Genomic DNA, 12,479 nt, shown 5'->3' on the forward strand with positions numbered 1-12,479 from the left:
CCAATAAAACTTCACTTATAGAAACAGGTTATAGGTTAGATCTGGCCTGCAGGCAATAATTTGCCAACCCTTGATATAGAGATTAGCCTGAATGCTCTTACTACAGTATTTTTTTCTTTATTGTATGATGCTAATCTACAACAATTTTATTGTTTGATGATGCATTTATTTTTCAACAAACCCTTTTAGTTACAATGAGTTTTTAAAAGTGAAGTGCAGGCCCTCTAGCCTGGAGCCTCCCTTGGGTGGGTGCTCCAAGGATGAAGAGGTTTTTGTTGGCCAGGGTTGGGGAAGGAAGGTGGAGGGTGGGTGCTCACTGCACATGGAAGCAGGAAGCAGTTTCCAGTGGGCAGGGGAGTGTGCACACCACGGAGCCAGGTTGCAGGGGATAGGGGAGAGGTTAGGAAGAAGAGGAGGAGCATGCTCCCACATCTACCAACCCATTAAGTCTATTAGGGTCTTGGCTGGTTATATCTGAGAGTGTGGGACCTGTGCCTACCTCCCCTTTGGGAGGGGAGAGGGATAGAAAGTCCCTCACCTCTCAGCCTGCCTGAGTGGGAATTGGCATGTCTTCTAAAGGGTGAGGTGGCTTTGGTCCTGGGTTGTCAGCCAGCAGCATGGAAGAGGTAGCTGGACACCTGGAGGATAAAGAGAAAAACTGACTGCCCCACAGACCTGAAAATGGCCACCCCCAAAGGCCAAGACTGCTGGTACCAGGAAGACATGCTGACTTTGCCACAATGCTTGAAAAATTACTTTACAGTCAATGACAGCTCCAAGTTCAAAACTACCAAGTCACATATGGAGTGGGAAAATGTAGCATTTAAGGACTTTTCTGTAGACATGTGCAAGCTTGAATGGGTAGAGATTTCTAACAAGGCCAGGAAGTTCCATACATTGACGGAATTGATTCTCAATGCTCAGAAACATGTTACAAATCCTTACAAAGGCAAACAAACAAACAAAAAAAACCCTGCAGATTTCCCAAGGAATTCTCTGATTCCTTATTTCCCTTCTTCATGGAGAAGCAGGACAAGTATGTGAAACTCCCCTTGAGATGAGCAATCTGGACCTGACCAAGATTATATCCAAGAAATCCAAGCAGCTTCCGGAGAAGAAGATAAAATATATTCAGGGCTTCCATAAGGAGAAACAAAAGTTCTGTAGAAACCTGACCCAATTCAAAGAGGATCACTCTGACCCAATCCAGAATGACAAGAAGTCAGATATCCCCAAGAAGCCCCAAATTCCCCAGCAACTGTGGTACACTCATGAGAAGAGGGTGTATCTCAAAGTGAGCCCAGATGCCACTACGAAGGAGGTAAGAAGGTGAAGGACTTCCTAGGAAGCAGGGGTCTCAGCTCTTGGACAACAAGAGGCTGAAAAGGATTAATAAAGCCCTGGATCGGCAGAAGGAATATGAGGAGACCATGTGGGACTATATCCAGAAGCACCTTGAGCCGAATATCAGTGGGGTGGGCATCTCAAGTTCACCCTCACCAAGGCTGAGAATAGCAGCTCAAGGACAAGTTTGATGGATGACCCACCAAGCCACTTCCAAACAGCTACTTGCTGTACTGAGAAGAGCTCATGGCTGACATGAAGGACACACCCAGCAGAGAGTGCATGGTGCTGTGCAGCCAACAGTGGAAGCTCCTCTTCCAGAAGGAGAAGGATGCCTATCACAAGAAGTGCATTCAGGAAAAGAAACATTATGAGGTGGAGCTCCTCCATTTACTTGAGAGACTTCCCCAAGGAGGAGCAGTAGTGGGTCCTGGGGAAGGAGAAGATGTTGAATAGCAACAACAAGCAAGCCACCAGCCTGGCCTCCAAGAAGCCATCCCAAGATGGAGGTAAGGGCAGCTCAGAGAAGCCTAAGTGGCCCATATTGGACGTGCTCATTTCTTTTCTTTCTTTCTTTTCTTTTTTTTTTTTTGTTTTGAGGAGAAGTGGTAGCAGCTGTGGGAGGAGCAGCCTGAGCTTTCTGGGAGTGAGTGGACCTACCTGATGGCCCAAATGTGGAATGATCTGGGAAGAAGAAGGCCAAGAACAAGGCCCAGGAGGGAGCACTAGGCACAAGGCAAGCTGCCAGAGTCACCCAAGACAGCAGAGAAGATCTGGTAACAGAGCATCATTAGTGACTACATGGCCCAATTGAAGAACAACTGAGTGAAGGCCTCAAAAGCCATGGAGATGACCTGTAGTAACATAAAGAAGAAGGAGAAACTGCTATGGATTAAGAAGATAGTTAAACACCAAAAGTGATACGAGAGAGAGCCGAGTGAGATGCAGGCACCTCTGGCTGCTAGAAACTCTTCCAAGAAGATAAAGTTCCTGGGAGAAACCAAGAAGCCTCCCATGAACAGTTTCCAAGAGCTGCTGTCCAGTGGGGAGCTGAAACACCTGCCACTGAAGGAGCGCATGGTGGAGATTGGCAGCCGCTGGCAGCACATCTCCCAGAGCCAGAAGGAGCACTACAAAAAGCTGGCCAAGGAGCAGCAGAAGTGTACAAGGTACACCTGGGCCTCTGCATCAAGAGTCTGTCTCCCCAGGACCATGTAATTTATAAAGAGTACATCTCCAATAAACGTAAGAGCATGACTAAGCTTTGAGACCTGAACTCCAAGTCCAGCTGGACTACCCTGAAGTCCAATTGGAAGTCTGAGGAGAAGGACAACAAGGATGAAGAGGAAGAAGAGGAAGATGATGAGACTAGTGACTCCTCTGATGGTGGGGACTCCTCCAAGTCCAGCATTGAGGATGAGATCAAGGATAGGGACAAGAATAAGGAGGATGACAAGGATACGGATGATGAGGAGGATGGCAGTGAGGATGAAGATAATGAATCCACCAGCTCCTCCTCTTCAAGGGACTCCTCAGATTCTGACTCCAACTGAGATCAGCCCCACCCTCAGGCAGCCAGTGAGAGCCCAGGAGCTCACCTCACAAAATATGGTGTGAATAGGGGGCTGGAGGAGTCCAAATCAGGATTCTACAGCCTCAGAGACATCAGCCCTGGGGGGTCCTCCAAGGAGAGCAACCACCTGACTGAGCCAACACCAGACCAGTTCTCCCCAACCCCACCTACCTGTGACTTGTGTTTCTGGCTTGGATGATGTAACAGGGAGCAGAAATGAGGGGTCCCAAAGAGTTCAGCGAGGTCCTCCTCAACTGCAGCTCAAACCAAGGTGGGGTGGGAGTTTTGGGGGAACCCTTTCTTTTTCAGAGGGGCTTCCTGCCTGGCCCCCTGTATTGGAACTGGAGGCAGGGAGCATTTTGGGAGGGGAGGGTAAGTGCCTTTGAGAAAATAGGCACTGCCCTGATGGCCCTCTCCCCTGCCGCCTGTAGGAAGGAGCTGCCTGGACCCGCTTATGGGGGAGGGGACAGAAGTGTGTTTTATATGCATATATATTAAGCTGTAAACAAGATGCTTCATTTTGAAAAACAAATGAAGCACATGATTATTAATAACAACCGAACTACTGACTTTCCGTTTCTCAAGAAAGTTGATCATGGACATGTAATTTGCACAAAAGTTTAGGAGCCATTTACCAGCCAACCTGGGAGCCAAAATAATATCATTGACTGGCTATATACAATCTGAGGAGGTAGATCTGTGAAAGATACATAAACATTTATTTCAAAACTTCATAGTTTCTTTTTTTAATTTATTTTACTTTAAGTTCCGGGATACATGTGCAGAACGTGCAGGTTTGTTACATAGGTATACATGTGTCATGATGGTTTGCTGCACTTAGAAAACTTCGTAGTTTCAAAACTTCATAGTTAATTTAAGAAGCCTGGGCCTGAAGATGGCAATTTAACATGTATTAATACGTCTTCAGAATGTGTATTTACATATCACTCAGTAAAGCACGACTTTTAATTTAGATCAAATCATCATTTTCCTAAATTAATGCCATTCATTTCTATTCCAAGTGTTCATGTGTATATATTAAAAATGAACTGATAGATGTTATTGTGTTCACTTCATTAGCAGAGCTTTGCAAAGAATTAAGTGAGGTCAGTTTTATATCAATGATATTGAATGCTTCAAATAAAACAATCTGTTAATTCCAATGATGGCTAAATTTTTTTCACCCAATTTGTTGAATCAAGGTAAAAGTTTTAGAAGTTCATTCTGTCAAAGGGAAAATATGATACTGTTTTGAATTCTATTGAAAATTCATTTTAAAAGTTCAACATTGAGGATTCAGTTATTTGTTTTGTGATATAATATGAAAGTTGTTATTATTTTTTGTGAAGCACAGTGTTATGGTAAAAACAAGTTTTTTTTTTTAACTAAATGAAGTTGCCTATAGAGCAGAAGTGTACTTGAATTGGTTGACATTCACACATAATTCAAAATGATTGCAAAAGAGCTATGATATTATACCACTCAGAAAAGGCAGTTGTCAAAATTTACCAAGGCTTTATAAGCACGCACGCGCGCGCGCACACACACACACACACACACACACACAGAGATTAGCTGAAGTAAAAATATTTTCTGATAAAGTTCATATTGAATTAAAAAATGTAGTATGGCAGCACATGATTTCTCTCAAGCTGAGGAAAAATGTATATAAGAAAGTCTGAGGGAAATTTAAAAATTAAAATAAATTTTAAGTACAATTTTCAAATTTATATTTTGGCCTCCTTCTTCCCAAAAAGGTTGTAGTAGGCAACACCAAAGTAACATTTCTATGAAAATAAAATATTTTTTCTGGAAACATTTAAATGAGCTAAAATTTACATTTCCCTATATTTCAATATTTTAATGACTACTGCGTATAACTTACTAGCTAGTGCAGTTGTTTTACTAAGATTTGTGCAAGAAGTCACCCTAATCTTTTAACTTTTATATGTGTAAAAATATAATATATATAATATATAGAACATATAATGTAACAAATGATGCTCTTAAATATTTGCCCTAGGCTTCCTGCTAACCTCCACAGAAAGCACTTGGACTGTTAAGAAATAAATACAATGAGACAGAACAGGTCACTAATAAGGAAATAAATTGATAGTCCCTCTCTACTGCTCAGAGCTGTTGTTGAGATGAATTTAATAATAGGATCACCAAAAAGTTGTTGAGCTCCAAATACAAGGTCTCTTAAGAACCCACTAAGAAGGAGGAAATGGTATTTTCTGGCCCTCCACTACTGTGCCCTTTGTTTCTGTAGATATTTGTTACTTTCCAGCTGCCCAGTATCCACTGCCACTTCCCAGGGTACCCCAATTTTCTTTTGGTGAATATCTCTCCCTGATTAGGGTAGTCTTGGTGTAAGGTAATTCCAGGTTCCTGCCTCACCCTTTGGAAGCCGAAGACATCCAGTCTTTCCTAGCCTTGCCTAGTTTGAGAGCCAGGAAAGAGAAGTTGGTCTGAGCTCGGCAAATCTGATACCCCCTTTTATTTTTAAATAAAGAATAGCTATAGTTTCTGCCCTGTGAGAGCATACCATTTTAATAATAAAAACTCTTTTTTTTATTATTGTACTTTAAGTTCTAGGGTACATGTGCACAATATGCAGGTTTGTTACATATGTATACATGTCCCATGTTGGTGTGCTGCACCCATTAACTCGTCATTTACATTAGGTATATCGCCTAATGCTATCCCTCTCCCCTGCCCCCACCCCACAACAGGCCCTGGTGTGTGATGTTCCCCATCCTGTGTCCAAGTGTTCTCATTGTTCAATTCCCACCTATGAGTGAGAACATGCGGTGTTTGGTTTTCTGTCCTTGCGATAGTTTGCTCAGAATGATGGTTTCCAGCTTCATCCATGTCCCTACAAAGGACATGAACTCATCCTTTTTTATGGCTGCATAGTATTCCGTGGTGTATATGTGCCATATTTTCTTAATCCAGTCTATCATTGATGGACATTTGGGTTGGTTCCAAGTCTTTGCTATTGTGAATAGTGCCGCAATAAACATAGGTGTGCATGTGTCTTTATAGCAGCATGATTTATAATCCATTGGGTATATACCCAGTAATGGGATGGCTGGGTCAAACGGTATTTCTAGTTCTAGATCCTTGAGGAATTGCCATACTGTCTTCCACAATGGTCGAACTAGTTTACAGCAAGGACTTCATGACTAAAACACCAAAAGCAATGGCAACAAAAGCCAAAATAGACAAATGGGATCTAATTAAACTAAAGAGCTTCTGCACAGCAAAAGAAACTACCATCAGAGTGAACAGGCAACCTGCAGAATGGGAGAAAATTTTTGCAATCTACCTATCTCACAAAGGGCTAATATCCAGAATCTACAAAGAACTTAAACAAATTTACAAGAAAAAATCAAACAACCCCATCAGAAAGTGGGTGAAGGATATGAACAGACACTTCTCAAAAGAATACATTTATGTAGCCAACAGACACATGAAAAAATGCTCATCATCACTGGCCATCAGAGAAATGTAAATCAAAACCACAATGAGATACCATCTCACACCAGTTAGAATGGCAATCATTAAAAAGTCAGGAAACAACAGGTGCTGGAGAGGATTTGGAGAAATAGGAACACTTTCACACTGTTGGTGGGACCGTAAACTAGACAAATGTGATACTCTTTCCCCAAACTTTGGATCTTGAGGAATTGATGCAATGAAGCAAATGTAGGTCATGCGTTTATTGGTTACTTCCTACTTTAAATTAGTTCCTATGAATTGTGTAGCCTAGGCCTACAGAGTGACCTTGGTTTCTGTAAGCCCAGGCCTGACTTTCCAGCCTCTGCCTTCGGTTAAGCCAAAGATCATTTCAATTACTTGCAAACAGGAATCCCAAATGACACCTCTTCCTTTAGCAGTGCTTTCCCCTACATCTATGTCAAGTAAATTACCCTATGACCTACCCACCTTGCTTCTCTCTGAGGGAAGTCATATTTTTCTAAAAGTAATTTGCACTAAGGCCTTAAGAACTCAGTAAGTTACTCTTCCTAGGAGTCTTGGAATAGTGGAAAGTTCTTTAAGGAGAAGATGTTAGATAAGCTTTGAAAGGTAGATGTTCAGACATTTGGTTCCTATATGAATATAGAATGAAATGCTACAATTTATTGAATACTTTACCATATGGGTGTTACCGTGCTAAGTGAGCACTTTGCAGACAATCTCCATGATGATACTTTGAAGAAGGTATTATCATACCCATTTTATAGATGAGCAATGAGAGGCGTGGAACAGTAAGAATTTCCTCAAAGTCACCAAGCTAATATTTGGGAAAGCCAAAATTTGAATTATGTTATTTGACTCCAAAGTCATTTTCTTAGCCATTAGCATGTACTGCCTCTCTCTATGGTAGGAAACTTCTGGGGAAAGAAGGATTTTCTCTCCCGGGCACTCTAGAAGCATGTTTTGCCATTTCTATGTGGGAACTAGCCCAGCACATGCACCCAAGTACAACATGCCAGCATGGAGGCTGACATTTCTTCCCTGTGTGAAGCTGGATAGTTTGGTTGGGCCAGGGCAGCAGTGTTCTTGTCCAGTTGTTTTTTTTATTCCAGGACCCAACTATTATTTTAGTAGATTAATGAGGTATAATTTACGTATAGTAAAATGTGCAGATTTTATTAGTACAGTTTGGAAAATTTTAGCAAAAATATACAACGTGTAACCACCCAGCTCAAGATATAGAACATTCCCATCTCCCAGAATTAAAGTCAGTTCCCCCACCCACGGAGGCAACCAGCTTGAAAATTACCACAAGTTGTGCTTGTTTTTGAACTTCAAATCCTTTTTTTGTAAGACAGGGTCCCATTCTGTCACCCAGGTAGGAGTGCAGTGGCACAAACATGACTCACTGCAGCCTGGACCTCCTGGGCTCAAGTGATCCTCCTGCCTCAGCTTCCCTAGTAGCTAGGACTACAGGTGCAAGCCACCATGACTGGCTAATTTTATTTATTTATTTATTTATTTATTTTTATTTATTTATTTATTTTGTAGAGACAGGGTTTCACTATGTTACCCATGCTGGTCTTGAACTCCTTTGCTCAAATGATCCTCCAGCCTTGGCCTCCCAAAGTGCTGGAATTATCGTTATAAGCCACCAGGCCCAGCCTGTTTTTGAACCTTATATAAATGGAATCATACAGTATATACTCTTTTGTGTAGGGCTTCTTTCGCCCAACCTAATGTTTCTGAGATTAATCCATGCTGTTGGATGCATCCTAATTAGTTCTTTCTATTGCTCATTCACTGTGTGAATATACCCCAAAGTTTTTTGTTTACTCATTTTCCTGTTGATGGACATTTGGGATGTTTTCAGTTAATGGCTAGTCTGAATAAAGCTGCTCCGAACATTCTTGTCCAAGTCTTTCTATGGATATATACATGCATTTCTTTTGGTTAGTACATACTTAGAAGTTTTGGGATTGTTTTTTGCTTGCTAATTTATTTGAGTCCTTTGTAGATTTTGGATATTAGTCCTTTGTCAGATGTATAGACTGTGAAGATTTTCTCTATACAAATGGCCAACAAGCATATGAAAGAAATGCTCAGCATCACTAATTATCAGGGAAATGTAAATCAAAATCACAATGCGATACCACCTCACTCCTGCAAGAATGGCCATGATCAAAAAATTAAAAAAAATAGATGTTGGCATGGATGTGGTGAAAAGGGAACCCTTTTACACTGTTGGTGGGAATGTAAACTAGTATAACCTATATGGAAAGCAGTGTGGGGATTTCTTAAAAAACTACAAGTAGATCTACTATTTGATCAAGCAACCCCACTACTAGGTATCTACCCAGAGGAAAAGAAGTCATTATACACAAAAGATACTTGCACATGCATGTTTGTAGCAGCACAATTTGTAATTGCAAAAATATGGAACCAGCCCAAATGCCCATCAATCAATGAGTGGATAAAGAAAATGTGGTATATATACCATGGAATACTACTCAGCCATAAAAAGGAATGAAACAATGGCATTCACAGCAACCTGGATGGAATTGGACACTATTATTCTAAGTGAAGTAACTCAAGAATGGAAAACCAAGCATTGTATGTTCTCACTCATATGTGGGAGCTAAGCTATGAGAGCACAAAGGCGTAAGAATGATACATTGGACTTTGAGGACTTGGGAGGAAAGGGTGGGGGTGGCGAGGGATAAAATACTACACATTGGGCACAGTGTACACTGATTGGGTGATGGGTGCACCAAAATCTCAGAAATCACCATTAAAGAACTTATTCTTGTAACCAAACACCACCTGTTCCCCAAAAAACCTATTGAAATAAAAAAACTAACAATTAAAAAAAAAACCTAATGCAGGAACAGAAAACCAAGTACCACATGTTCTCACTTATAAGCGGGAGCTAAATGATAGGAACACATGGACACACAGAGGAGAATAACAGACACTGGGGCCTACCCAAGGGTGGCGGATGGGAGAAGGGAGAGGAGAAAAACAAGCAAAAAAACAAAAAACCTAACTGTTGGATACTAGGCTTAGTACCTGGGTGACGAAATCTGTACAACAACCTCCCATGACATGAGTTTACCTATATAACAAACCTGCACATGTACCCCTAAACCTAAAAGTTTAAAAAAGCAAAAACAAAGTCATAAGAGGAAAATATGTAATATTTCATGATTGTAGTTAACCCAATTAGATTAATTAGAATATAAGTTGAATCCTAAGCATTAATTATTATCACCATCAAACTCATTGAGTCTCATGTTTTATATTTGTTTCCTATAGAAATATCCTGTATCCACAGATCAATTTTCAGATGCTTTACTTTCGTTTCTGTAAGTTCAACTTAATGTGTTATGGAGGTTATGAGTTAAATAAACATTTGGATATTACACAAAAAAAGAAATTGTTAGGCAATGAGGAAGGAATGTATTAAATTTCATTAGAAATGACAAGGATGTACAAGTTTACATTCCTATCAGCAATGTAGGAGCATTCCAATTACTCCACATCTTCATCCACACTTGAGTGGGTGTTTTTTATATTTATCATTTTAGTGAGTATGTAGTTTTATCTCACTGTGGTTTTAATTTGTATTTTCCTCATGACTAATAACATTGAGCACTTTTAATATATTTATTGGCAATTTGGATATCTTCTTTCATGAAGTGCCTGTTCAAGTCTTTTGTTCATATTTTTATTATTGTTGGCTGACTATAAAAGTGTATGACACCATATCTGACCAGCCATACAATCTTCATTCTAAGTGCATGTCAGAAATCTTAATCACCGACTCAGTGACATTCAATAGTTACCCAAAGCTAGGCTGAAAGAGGTCATATTTATAAGGATTGTCTTGCATTAGATGTTTCTGCCTACTCTTCAAGGCCAGAGGTTTTAAACTGGCAGTGATTGACCAGCTCTGGACTACAGAAGCATTTTGTTCAGTTATTGTTTTCACTGATATAGTTGCTAATATATTAAAAGTCAAAATAAATCTGGCAACACAGGGCTTATGCTTCCCTCTGGGAATATTGGCTGAGGCTGAGTAGTAGTAGCTGCCCTTAGACTGCGCATGTGCTTTCCAGTTTGACACAGCCCCAGCCCCTATTCCCTATTGTCTTATTCCCAATCCGCTTCACTCACTTACATTACCTACGTGGCCTCCATAGACATGGGGGAATTTCCACTCTGGTAACAGAACCAGGCTGGGTTTCTGTGAGAAACTGGTTTATTATTTCCCTATGAGTGTTGTGAAATAGATAATTCACCACATTTCCCTCTTAACTCTACAAATGTACAGGCAAATTTGTGACTCAATTGCAAGAGACCTCATGCATTTTATATATTAAACCTTATATTTAATCTTGTCCCTAACCTTATCATTCTTTATCTTGAATTTTTTTTTACTTAAAATATCTTGCAGAAAATGTATTTAAATTTTTTTTGGAACAAAGCCTCTGCATATCTATTAGGAGTAGTTTCTTTAAAAAAGGAAAGCCAGCCATTAGCTATGGAGCCCACATAACTCATTTTCTTCTCCATCTCATGGAGGATGGTCAAGGGGAACGAGGTAGTGTTAAAAAAAAACAAAAGATCCCCTCACCATTTGACATAGGTGTGAAATTTCTCAGCAGGCCCTAGGCCTAGAAGCTCTGAAGAAAATAAGATCCGTGGTGAAAACAAGAAGGAACAGAGTTTACACATATCTAGTCAGATCATATTACAAAAAAATATTGCTATATCACTACACACGTATTGAAATGATAATGCAGAGAAACTGGACCACTCATACATGGCTAAAGGGAATGGAAAATGGTATGGCTACTCTGAAAAAGAACATGACAGTTTCTTACAAAACTAAACACATGCTTATCATACAACACAGCAATTTCACTTTTGAGCATTTATCGCAGAGAAATGAAAATGTATGGTCACACACACAAAAAAGTATGTGGATGTTATAATATTCAAAAACTGGAAATGACCCAAATGCTCTTTAAGGAGTGAACACTTAACTGTGGTATATCCATACCATGAAATACTACTCAGCTGTAAAAAGGAACATGCTATCAATATGCATAACAACCTAGATGGATCTCCAGGGAATTATGCTGAGTAAAAAAAGATAATCTCAAAAGTTTACATACCACATGATTTCATTCAGTCCATAATGAATGAATTTTATATAACATTCTTGAAATGACAAAATCGTAGTTATGGAAACCAGATTAATGGTTGCCAGGGATTGGCGGGTGGTGGTGGCAGAAGAGAGGTGGCTGTGGCTATAAAGGGTGCATAAGGAGTTCCTTGTAATGGGACTGTTCTGTAAATGATCTATAAATAATAAAAAATAATAATATTTTTTAATTATTATTATTATTATTATTATTATTGTAGAGACAGGATCTCACTATGTTGCCCAGGCTGGACTCAAACTTTTGGGCTCAAGCAATCCTCCTGCCTCAGCCTCCTATGTGGGACTATAGGCATGGGCCACCACACCCAGCTATTCTCTATCTTGACTATAGTGGTGATCACATAACACTACAAATGTGATAAAACTGCATAGAACTAAATACACACACATGACTGCATGTACAACTGGTGAGATCTGAATAAGTTTGGTAGACTGTATCAACATCAATTTCCTGGCTGTGATATTGTACTATAGTTAGGAAAGATGTTACTATTAAGGGAAACTAGGTAAACAGTAAATGGGATCTCTCTCTCTGTATTACTTCTTAAAGCTGCATGCAAATCTACATTTATCTCAAGATAAAAAGTAAAAAAAAACCCACTACACAAAAGTATTGATTAAAAACTTAACTTGAAGCCAATTTAACCAATATTAAAGCAAAAGGATTTAGGTAATTGTGTACAATTTAATAACATAATATATATTGCCCATTATATACTTTATTGGTCTGGCAAAGAGCCTGTTTCAGTTACTATGGCTGTGTAACAAATTACCCCAAAACTTGGTAGCTTGAAATAATGATATTAATTTTGCTCACAAATTTGTAATTTGAGCAAGACTCAGTGGAAT

At 39.7% G+C, this 12,479-nt stretch overlaps 1 pseudogene; it reads left to right on the plus strand.

The window, feature by feature from the left end:
• The first annotated feature begins 651 nt into the window (after window positions 1–651).
• Window positions 652–2,897, plus strand: LOC100584510 (annotated as a pseudogene).
• Window positions 2,898–12,479: the final 9,582 nt, after the last annotated feature.

This window comes from Nomascus leucogenys, chromosome X (assembly GCF_006542625.1).
Source record: "Nomascus leucogenys isolate Asia chromosome X, Asia_NLE_v1, whole genome shotgun sequence".
NCBI lineage: Eukaryota > Metazoa > Chordata > Mammalia > Primates > Hylobatidae > Nomascus > Nomascus leucogenys.